Source organism: Leptosomus discolor, chromosome 7, assembly GCF_034619465.1.
Source record: "Leptosomus discolor isolate bLepDis1 chromosome 7, bLepDis1.hap2, whole genome shotgun sequence".
In the NCBI taxonomy this organism is placed as follows: domain Eukaryota; kingdom Metazoa; phylum Chordata; class Aves; order Leptosomiformes; family Leptosomidae; genus Leptosomus; species Leptosomus discolor.
The window spans coordinates 63957420-63969472 of record NC_141397.1 but is presented as its reverse complement, the minus strand read 5'-3'; positions in this window follow the sequence as shown (position 1 = coordinate 63969472).

The window sequence follows — 12053 nt, the reverse complement described above, 5'->3', positions numbered from 1 at the left end:
AGCAAACATATTCAAGCAGGGGTGGGGGAAGCAATTATATAGAGACCTGTCACTTTGAGAAGCCTATGAATATTCTTATACAAATTTTAATTTAAAATATTGGTTTAATTGTCTGCTGGGGAACTTGATGTTCATCTCATAAGCAAAGCAACGAGTTCGGTGATGGATGTGCCCCGTCAGACTGGGAGGTGTTCTCTGCGTGAAGATGAAGTGGACTGAGGCACTGAGTGCTACTGGTGCCTGTCACAACCCTAAAAATAACAGCATTAAGTAATTTAGCACCTTACATTTATAACTGAGTATGACTTATCCGTGATCTCTGACAGTGTAAACTGTATTGTACTAGGGGAGCTCGAACCAGTGGGCAAGATTAATGGTCATATAATGCAAAGAGAAGTCTGAAAACACTTTCCTCACACAGAAATTAAGAGGCATTAATTTAGGCATAAATGTTTGAAGACATTGGCTTGCTAGGAGTGATAACATGTATAATAACAGCACTTTTCAAGTTTATTACTGTTTTCAGTATCACAGATGGCTGCAAATTGTAGGGCTCTCTTCTATTGTGTCTTTCCCCTCTGCCAAATTAACAAAAGAATGTTAAAACTTGGCTAGCCTTAATACGGTGCATATGTTAACGATGGAAATTGCTTCATTGTGCTGCTAAATTGATGGAAGCAAGACAAGATGTGGGGAAATGTGTGTGTTTTAGTTGGTACTGGGTATTATTTTGGGATTCAGACTTATGTTCTGCGCATAGTGGGGCTCTCTGGAAGATGAATACATTTGCATTTCATGTTTGCCAGCACATCTCTGTTTTGAGTGCTTTCATGTTTCAGTTGCTACTGGGTGTATTTCGGGACAGAAACTTATGTTCACTATAAACTGGAGCTCTCTAGAAGGTGAATAACTTCGTATTTGGCAGTAGGTTTCTGTTTTGAGTGATTGCATCCCAACTGGCCACGCAGACACACGTTTCTGATCAATGTGTTGCTTTGAATTTTAAAGAGGTGGTTGCCCTGATCTCAGCCTGGCTTCTGGTGACTGGAGAGGCAGACCATGAGCAAGCCCTGGACACAAAGCAGGGCTATAGCATGCAGGAGGTTATAGCTGGCCAAGCCCTGTGGAACTTGTTGCGGATTTTGGGAAGTGTGTAGGTGAGACGAGGGACTGCAGGTAGACGAAGAGCATTATCCCAGCTAGTGGATTTGGATTTTGTGGGGGGATCTTGTCCTCTGAGCTTGTCTCAATGACAGCACTTGTGTGTGGGTCACTGAGGTCATGTTTGGGAGAGCCTGATGTGATCTTTGCTCTTCTGGATGCTCAGCTAATGACCTTGGGGTCTGAGCAGTCACAGTCGCATCTGAAATCTTGAAGTATTCTCCAGTTCTCCCTCCCTGCTCCCCACTCTGGACTGTGTACCCAAAATGAAGGAAAAGCTTTGCTCTCGCTCTCTCTGTGCTTCTGATTCACTCTGTGAAACGGAAATTGCTTCCTTTTCTTCCCCAGACTGGATAATGAAATGCCCTTATGATATGGTGATGAGCACATAGGAGAGACCAGAAAGAAAACTAGTGATGCAGACCGGGGTTTGAAATGTACATGCAAAGATGTTGATTCTGCGATTCCCTCACCAAACAAAGAGGAGAAAGCAAGTTGTATAGAAGAGACTATTTTTTACATCATAAAACAGCTTTTTGTGGAATAGTTTTAACCTTGGACTCCATCCCATGCAATAGGGTGTAGGTGGGGTAGACTTGAATTTTACAGTTAAAAGAAGTACCAGGAATGCATGAGGTGACTGAGTATTTGGGTTAGGCTACTTTAATTCTGGCATTTAATTTGATATTTAATTCTGGCAACTTAAATGCTGACATTTAGTGTGACATTGTTTTTCATGCTCTACGTGTAAGGTCTCAGACCTTTCTGCTTATCCCAGTTTTCCAGTTCCAGGCAGGCAAGAGAGTGATACCTCTGACAGTCCCAATCTACTCTGGACCTCATTGGCAGAGGTCACTGGGCCAAGAAAGCGTTGCACCTGACAGATTTTGGTGGTCAGCATAATTTTATGTCCTTGCTCTTTCAACTGTGCACTCTTAGTAGTTTCTCTCTCAATTTGCAAAGAAGGTGAGAAATTCTTGTATATCCAGATACAGAAAGAACTTTTGTAGGGACTGCTACATGGCATTGAATTCTTCCTTTGTAAAATCAGTAGAATACTGGGTATTTGTGTCTTCTTACGAATAGACCTGCCTCTGCTACTGGAAAATGTTTCCTATACTTACCTGCTCATGGTTTAAGGAAAGCAGACTAATGTGAGAGCATAGCCACTTTGTTCTGCTCTGGTTTAATATCACTTTCATGCAGCTCAAGTTGCTCTTTCTGAAAGTCTTAAATTATGTGTTTAGTGCTTCCTTTCTGTTCATTTTAGGCTCAGTGGGGATAATTGCATTGCCTTTGTCCACAATTTCTTGGCAAGTCGGCAACTGGCCTTTCCTGGAGCTGGTCCTCTTTATTGTTCAACAAAACATAGCTCTGTATTTATTCTGCTTTTGAGCCATTCTGTAAGGCCTTGTCTGGCAAAGAGGGGCTGGAAGACTCCAGGATTTTCTCATCATATTGACTTGCTGATCACATGCCCACGTGTGTACATGCAGGTGCATTGTACAGGTCCAAACAAATGCGTTGGTCTTGGTACAGATTCCCCTTCAAAACCCACCTGGAATGAGAATGTGATGGTCTCCTGAACATGCTGAGTTTTTTTTCTTAGTGTTTATTTTGAGCTGTAGTAATATGGTTTGCCAAATAAAGACCAATGCACTAACCGAAACTTGCTATAAATAGGTTTCGATGACGAAATATTTTCAGGGAGGTATATTAAATTTTCTTGGAAGTTAACAAATCGAGCTAAAAATTAAAGCTTTTTTTTTTTTAATAATAAAGAATTGAACACATAATTTGTGTAGGGCTAGTAAGGGAGAAGAAAGTCACTGGTACTGTATTCATTTCAGCCTGCTTGGAGCACAGCCTAATTTGTACTTTTCCTTGTGAGAAAAATCCAAATGTGTAACCAGAAGCTCTCCTTGACCTCGCACCAGCGCAGCCGTCCGGCTAAGCCTGCTAACGGAGTTCACTTTAGCACAGTAACGTTGCTCTTTGGAGAACGCTCAGGTATGAATTATGGCCGTGAAGAAATCTTTTTTTTCTGACGCAGTTCTTCCACCTGCGGAGCTGCCCTGTGCCATCGCTGAGCCCGCAGCCCGGCGTGGCTCTCCGGGGCCACCTGCGATCCACCCCGGGGCACGGGCACCGCCGAGACCTCGCTGCGAGCAGCCCAGGGAGCTGAGAGAAAAACCCACGGTGTGTTGTGATATAATTTATGCTAGTAAGCAGATTTAAATTATGTAAATTACTGTCTGCACTGAATCTGCCATCTGGAAAAAGTTATGCATACAAAATCTGTTGGGGCAACGCGAGGGACAGAGTATCATTGAAAAGGGAGAAGGGTTGATGGGATAAACCCACCCTGCTCCAGGAAAATTTATTCACCTGCTACAGTCCAGTGGTAAAGCTATTCTGCTGTAATAGCCAGTTTAATTTAGTAGGACTGAAACAATCGTTAAAGCTACTTTGGAGTTTGAAGATTTCCTTGTTATCAGGATCAGATCACATGCAGGTTAGGATGCAAAGAAGGAGCAGGATGGGAAGCTGGTATATCCAGAGCTGCAGGGGTCAGTCAGCAATGTAACGGTGGGTGTAAAGGAGATAGGAGATCTGGCCTGAAAATTTTTGGGTAGAGGATTGGACGGCTGCAGAACCTACGTGTAACATTTCTTGCGGTAAATGAGAATTAGAGGGGTAAAAGGCTACAGCACTTTCTGCCTCTCTGGCATGTTAGCTGTCCCGGTGTCTCTTGGGTCAGAGCAGATATGTCTGGCTACTTCTCTCCCAGAGCAAGAACTCCCATGAGCTGGAGCAGCGTGCATCTCGGAGTTGCACCACCTAGTGACGTATGTTTTGTGGGCAATACATCCCTTTTATGAGCAGGTATTACCTCACCTTCTGCTCCCAAGATGTCCCAAGGTGAGACCTCTGCAGAGCACGTTACAGAAATCAACGTTGACAGGGAGATGAGGGACTTGTAGGACTGCCTAGAAAGGCAGAGGGTTGTTCTTCAGGGGCTCACAAACAGTAAAGCCTCTTGGCTTTTCAACAAACCCACTTACATGTTTCAACTCAGCTACTTCTGTGTGCCTTAAGGAAGCAGCAGGCTCTCCGTGATGTGTCATTCATTACAAGAGCAGCACAGTACGAGTATTAGTAATATTCTATAAAGCAGAGCAGTAATTACAGAATGCTTTGTCAAATTTTATTATCTGTTACTACAAAGTGTGCACTGTTACAGGAACTTATAGAGAAACCTTACTGACTGCACGCCTATTAACTCGGTAGGCATGGCGTTTAATTTAAAAAAATAACAGTTGGAGACTGTCAATGATGCTCCCATAAAAAGTACGCCAGCTTCTGCTGCAATGCAGAAGGGAAACAAATGGTTCCCATTTAGACTTGGCATACTGTAACCCTACGGAGCTGACTTACCATGATAAACTATTGTCATTGAATTGTATTCCCACAAGCCATTACTGTAGCCTATTTAAAAAGCATAACGTGATCTCATGTATTTCTAATTATTGGTGAGATGAAGGGATAAACGCTTCACAGTGCTATTTTTTGCTTACCATTCTCATAACGCCAAGATGCTCAGACTGCCTTGCCTCTTTCCATTACTGTTTATTAAACTGCTCTTTAATGAAATGGGTCAGCAATATTGTGAGACACTGAGCTTTTACCTTGGACTGAAAAGTCTGTATTAATAGCTTTAGCGAGCAGGTTGCTGGACAGTGGAGGAGCAGCAGCTCAGTTTTCTTCGACAATAATGCTGGTTAAATTGAAGATTACAGAGCTCTGAAGAGGAGAGCCTCTGCAGCTTGGTGGTTTTGCAGGCTCGTTTTTCACAGCATACACTCACTTCTTGGAGGATTAGGTTGTGCATTGCTGGGCTAACGGACTGGCAAAGTTGGTCTGTCTTTTGAGACAAGCTATGTGTGGCAAGCTTTGAAGAGAGTGTCGGTAAAGTCTGTTGTGGCAGGGATAATGAGGGAGGAAATATCACTCCCGTGCTGCATGCTGCGAGTCACTCCCACCTTCTCAAAGAGCCTGGGCAAAGCCTAGCTGGTCAGTGGGAGTTGTGCAGGGAAGGACTAAATCTGTGCTTGTGGTGCAGTCCAGTCGGTGCCGTAATTCAAGCTTAGATCCCCCAGTTCATCATCTTTGATCTTTTAAAAAAGAGCAGCAGCAGTGCACTCCGCTGCTAATTAGTTGCCGTGTTCTTACAGGGGGGGTGTTTCCTACTGGATCCTGTTCAAGGGCTGCTCTTCTCCACCAGGGCTGTTTGCTGTGTGCAGCACAGGGCATGCGTTCTGCTCGCCACTTCCTCCGCTGTCATGGTTCTTGCGTTCTTTTTTTCCCCCTGTTGTTTAAAAAAGCCGTCCACCTTTCTTCACAGAGGACATCTGTAGTCTTTGCAGACAGCCCTAGAGGGAGGATGGCTATGCCTGTGCTCGATGCCACTAGGCTCCTGTAGGCAACTTCACCTGGGAGGAACTGCTGCAGCACATCCCCTTTGCAAGGCACATGAGCCCAGCTCAAACCCTCCCCCCCCTCTGCTTTCTGCACTGCCTCCCCCCAGGGCATCAGGTCAGGCTCACCTGGACAGCCCTTACACCTCAGCTGCCAGAAAAATGTGACTGCAAGTAGAAAACGAGGCCAAAATGATGATGGCTGTAAGGAAAATCAGAGACCAGAGCCGTTTCCCTATGGGTGTGGTGGGTCCCATCTTTCTTGAAGTCCCCCCCATTAAGGTTTGGGGGTCTGGGTTCTACCAGAGGTGTCTTTGGTCAGCCAGGGGTTATGTTCTCCAGTGCTGGAATGGATAGGGGAAATTCTGTGTGCTGTGGCAAGTGAGACTAAGCAATCAAAACTGCTCTGTGCCCTTAAAAATCCATTATATGAAACTGCTGTAAATGGGTGGCTCGGTGCTTTGGTGCAGCCCGTTCTTCTAGCTGGGTCAGTCTCTAGGTTCTAGCCAGGCGATGGTCTCAAATGTGCTTTGAATAGATTTTCAAACCTTGTAATATTTAAGTAGAAGGATCTGATGGGATGAGTAGAAAAGCTTGCTCTACCTGTGAGAAGAATCAGGCCCAGAACAAAGCTCCTCCATCTGCACTGTAGACAGGGCTGTCACTCCAGGGTGTCTCACAAAGCCCACGCTGCTGATACTCAGGTTCTGAAAAAGCACAACAACCTAACGTGCGATGGCAAGAAAAGTAATGACTCCGCTACAGATACAATAAGTATTGATTAAATGTATTGTGCTGCTTCTCTGTCTGGTGAAATTAGAAAAGGAAAACATAAGATTTAAATAGAAATCCATTTACTTTCTCAATAGCTTTTACTGCCTCTGTGCTAAATTTAGTGATAATTAAGTTCTCTGTGCTTGTAACAGTGTGCTTCCTCCTCCCAGTAGTTCCTTCCCAGTGGTCATCCCTCTGCAGAAGCCCAAGTGTTTCCCATATCAAGTAGCAAGAGTTCGTGCTGTCCCGTAGTGTGGGCGTTAGTCTGAGTAAATGATCTGAGTAAAACCTTTCTTTTTTTGTTAGAGGGTTTGGGTTTCTTGAGTTGGCAAGAAAACCTCCTTGGAAAGTATCTTCCTTTTTCCCTCTAAACACCCAACAAGAAAACCTTCTAGGTATAGTGTTTATAATAGAGATTCAAATGTTTGTATGGCGCCTCGTATTCCATCATGAAGGGAATAAAGAATCATGCCAATTTGGACAGGAACCTTGACTGATGAGAGCCAGACTTCCTTTGGTATTTTGCTCTTAAAACGGTATTTCAACACTAAGCAAACTTTAGAAAAATACTTCGTTCCAGTTGTTGGCTTTTTTGGTACAGAGGTGGGCAGCTTGGCTGGGCACCTCTTAAGAAACCACAGGTCACCTTGTTAAGGGAGCATCGTAAGAGCACTTTGGCCCTTTGGTTGTTCCTGGCTGCCGAGGGGATGCTGCTGGGCTGGAGGCATCTTCCCCAAGCCCTTCTGCAGCGGGGCAAAGTGCTGGTGAGGTCTCGGCAGAAGTCGCTTGGGTTGGGATGGCAGTGTTTTGGGGTCGCGGTGCTTTTCATTCTGCGTGGGCTTCCTCTGCCTATAAAAATAGACTGCCCAGCAAGGGAGTGCTCAATGAACCAGAGAAAACCCTTGCTTGTGAGGCCCACTTGATACTTCCAGGCTTAAGCCCTAAGCTTAGGGCTTATGTTTTGTGGCAGCTTGTGATGCTTGACAAAAGAGTCTGATGGAAAAACTGTGCTTGAAATTAACCCAGCCTATAGCTCGCTGTCACACCAGAGAGCCCAGCGTGGGGGGTGGAAGGGATGGTTTTCCTTTGAATGGCTGGTACCTACTGATATGCCCAAAATTGCCCCAGCGATGAAACTATCTTTGCAATCTTTCGAATGCTGAGCGTTGGCTGTGAGATTACATAGCATTATTGATCTGACCTTTCCTTCCTGTGGCCAAAGTTTATCCACTTGTAAAGAGTTTTCTGTAGAAGTAGCGATTTGACCTTTACTGCTTGCAGCAATCCATGAAAAATGGAGCAGATGAACACCCAGTGCCAACATTTGCTTTTTTTTTAAACCTGAATCTCCAGATTTTGACAGATATATCCTGTTAATACTGCAGTTTCCAGAGATATAACCATAGCATTAAGGCAGCATCTTCAGCTTAACATTTATATAACATTTCACTATAGCTTCCACCCTCACCCCACCATATGCACATGCACAAACCGAATCTGTAGCTATGTGACTCTTTGTGACCGTTTGACCTTTTCTTCAGCTTTTCAGTCAATGGAGTTCACTCCTGTGACCTTACTGTGGCTTGGCAGTGGTTCTGTGTTATGATAGCAGTATTTCTTACGTTCTTGTATTAAACTTGGCAAAAATGGGACGTTTCACTTGTAGGCTCAGCTGTGAAAGGTCTTTGGTGTAATGGCCTAACTTTAAAAATTGGAGGCACTATGAAAGCACCTTGGAAAGAAGAGATATAATCAGGCAGGTTCTCTCATGTGTGAACCGAAGGGCTCTAGCTTGCATTTTGATGACAGAAAACCTCAAACTTCTGGCGAATTGAGTTTTTGTCCTTGCTGCCGCTTAGGTGGAGGAAAGATGCAGGCATTTAAAAGGAAGGCTTCTTGCTGTGCTCTTTGTGGCATTTCATGCTTGCGAGTTCTGTCATAGTCAGTTTTGCTTTTGGGAACCCAGTGTAGAGGTGGTGATGCCCTTCATGGCAGAGACCTGTGCGGTGATACTGGGCAGTGAGGAAAGGGGTTTTCTTGTCACAAAGCATTTGGGGTTTCTATTACTCAGAGTAATTATGCAGCACTTTTGTTTAGTTTGGAGAAAAGTGTGGATATGGAACTCCACAACAGGATTGCAGTAGTGTTTTCTGATGTAGCTAAGTAAGAGCCAGTGCTGGTGATACTACGCCTGGGGGTTTTCAGTGAGGGAAGAGCGGTGTGGGCTTGGTTTTGTTTGTTGTTATTTGTTTGGTTGTTTTTTTTCTGAAGCAGTCTGAAAACTCAATTTACCCTTATCACAGTGTGCAAGCCACAGCTGTATTGCATCTTGCGCAGCAAATGAAATGACAGTCCCAGCTGCGTAGGCTACCTCAAAGCAAGCCCACATAAATGTCCCCTGGACTATCTGGCTTTGCACACTCTATCAAAGACTTCACTCTCTCTGCCTATTGACCAGTCAGGCTTCTGTTAGAGCACAAATTAATAGGCTCATTAGTGGAAATGGAGGCTACGTGTTCTGCCTGCCTGATTGACTTATGATCCTCAGGTGTCTTTCGGCTGATCCCCATCGTGTAGTGAAAGAGGTGGAAAGTATTTACGAGCATATATTAAACTGGGTGCATGTTTGTTGTCTCTGCCCTGGCCCCTGCTCAGAGAGTACATCCACCATGGTCTTCTGCTTGCTGTCAGGAAAAATATTGCTTGGGGTTGTGGTGCAGCTTGGGATAGGAGGACACGGTGGCCTTGACATCCCCCAACAGCTCCAGCAGGTGCACCGAGGACGATTCTATTCCCAGACCAGCTCCCATGTCATTGCTCAGTATCTTAACAAGACGTATGGGTTAGGTCCAAAACCCTTGAAATGGTGACGAACCTGTGTTAAAATGAATGGGCTGGTTTTGCCTTTCCTGACTGACACTGTCCGGGGCTGCTCAGCATGTGTAGTTCTTTTGTTTGTGAACATTGTGATTTGATTTTGGGTTTTTTCCTTGTTTTCTTATCTGATTTTCTGATGTTAGGGAGATGGGGCCTTAATTTCCTGTCCTGTTGGATGTTGGATCTGTCTTTTGAAGCTTCTTAAGAATGTATGTTTTCAGGAAACTGGGAGTATGAAAAGGCCCTTTCTGCACGCTTAATCTGCACCAATGCAGTCACAAATCTGAAACGAGGAGGGCAGAATTAACAAACCAAATCAAGCCGATACTCTATAATGAGGTCATTATAGACTGACCGCATCTGACTGAATTAGCTGAAGATACCGTAGTTCATGAAGTCACCTTCAGAATTCACAGGAGGACAATGCAGCGGACCGAGGCAGGATGCTGCAGAAAGCCAGCAGTTCCACAGGACAGGCTTTTGGCTCTTTTATTGTACAATCAAATTTCCCTAGTATGTCTCGGGTAGGATTTGTTGCTGTTCGGTTCTTGGCCGAGCAGCAGCAAGTGCGGTTTTATCTCTTGGGAAAAGCTGTAACCTGTTTAAAAACTTCTAGTAGTTATAGTGTTGTCAGACTGGGGACTCCCACAAAGTCGGAGTGGGTTTTTTCTTTTCATTACTGTCTACTGGCATCTCACATAGGTGAGTGGCCTCATGGCAGGTTTCACTTACACAGTCCTGTAGAAGTGCGAGTGGTGAGGCTGGGAGTTGTGTGTCTGCTTGGGTAGAAAAGCTTTGAGGAGGAGCTTTTCGGGATGGAGAAGCCGCAGAAATTACGAGCCACAAAAACTTTGAGATGTTGAACAAGCTTTCCTATCAGCTCAGCGCAGCTAAAGCTGTTCCAAGCTGAGGAGCAGGGTTAGGGGAACCTAGAGGCTTTTGAAGAAAAGATCCATTTTAGTCTGCCTCCAACACTTGTGATTAACTTATCCTGACTCTGGTTCTTTAGAGCGGCAAGTCTGCCAAATCAAAACAAAATTGCTCTGGAGATGATCCAATTTCCACTGCCCATTAAACATCAACACGCCTGTATTTTCTTATTACTTGAAAGCACATAAACAATTAAAGGTTGATGCGAACATTTAATGCATGTGGCTAAGGCTTAGGGATCTGCAGCCTGGAGAGGAATCTGCTTTGCCCTAGTGCTGTGACTGGTGTGACTTTCAAAGAGGTGTTCTGGGGCTCCTTCAAACCTTGTCGATCCACAGTAAGTCTACCCTGTCATCTCAAAGTCTCTCTGAATCCTGCCCTGACAAGAAAACAAAGCATCGATGGAAAAGCCTGCAAGGAGGGAGGAAGCCCTGCAGCACAGCAGGGTGTGTGGTGGCTGGGGGTGTCTGAAGCTGCTTGACCCCCACGCTGTCTCAGGGCTTCTGAGAAAGAATTCGCTGTCTTATCAGCCCTAGTGAGTCTGTCTTCGCTTCTTTTTTTAGACTAGAAGCTCTGAGGTGAAACGGAAAAAAAGTCTTAGCACAATGTGCAACAGAAAGCCAAGTGATTTTTTTTTTCTTCTTCTTTTCTTTTTTCATCAAGCAAAGCAAAACCAACAACCCCCCTGTGGCTCTGTCTGATTGACATTGTCTAAACCCATAAATATCTACAGCTCCATCACCTGCAGCTCTTTTCAGTAGGTGCTTCTCAGGCCCCAAGCTGCATTTCAGCACTGCAGGAGTGCTAAGCCTTACACTAGCTAAACTGGGGCTTACAGACTTGCTTTGTCCTGGAGGGATTTTTTTCCCTTCCCTCCTGTTGCTCTCACCTCAAATGAGATCTGGAATTACTTAAAGACCACAGAAGAAACAACTATTATTTTTTTTTCCCCTGCTCCTGGTACTGCTAAGCATGCTGATTTTATGCAAGGTGTGTTGCAATTTTCACTTGGATTTTCTTGGTTCTAAGCACCTATATAGCTAGAAAAATACTTGCAGTACGAACAGTAGTCTTTCTTGAGCCACTTACCTCTCTTGATGTTATTTCCAAATGTGTGTGTTGACAAATAAATGGTAAATTGTCTGTTTTAATAAGTAAAACGCCCTGTTGTAGCATCCTGCAGTTTGTTATGGCACGAACACATGCGTAAGTATCAATAGCATACCATGACAGTGACTTAGCAATGAAGGGCCTTTGATTATTTAAACCTTGATACCCTTGTCCAGGGTGACACGTGGGAATGCACAAAAGAGATCTGTAGGTAAAAAAAAAATTAAAATCTAGATGTTTCCCTGTGGCCTATGAATTTGTTTCTCCGGGCCCAAAGGATGACTGCACCTGCAGCCCCTTTTGGGTGTGATTTATCCTCCAACGTGACCACGCAGCTGAGCCTTTGGTCCGTGCCTAACCCCAGCCTGTCCCCGCCGTGCCCAAGGTCCTTCTCTTGGTACCTCCCTCTGCCCTGGGTCTCCTGCAGACCCGTGGTGCCTCTTGCTGGTCCCTCTCCAGCCGAGCCATGCAGAGATCTCTGCAGTCGTGTGGTCCCAGGGAGGTTGAGCTCTGTTTCTCTGCAGCTATTTAGAGTATTACAATATTATTCCTGCACTTTTCTCAGTCACCGCTGTAGTAAAGCAGGGTATAAGAACATGAAACAGAATCGGTTTTGGTCTAATAAATGAGGATAAAAGATCGAGATCAAAATGAAGAATCGCACTGCAAGATACCAAATACTTCTGACGGTGCTTCAACTTCTGCCTCAAGCAAGCTGCAAGA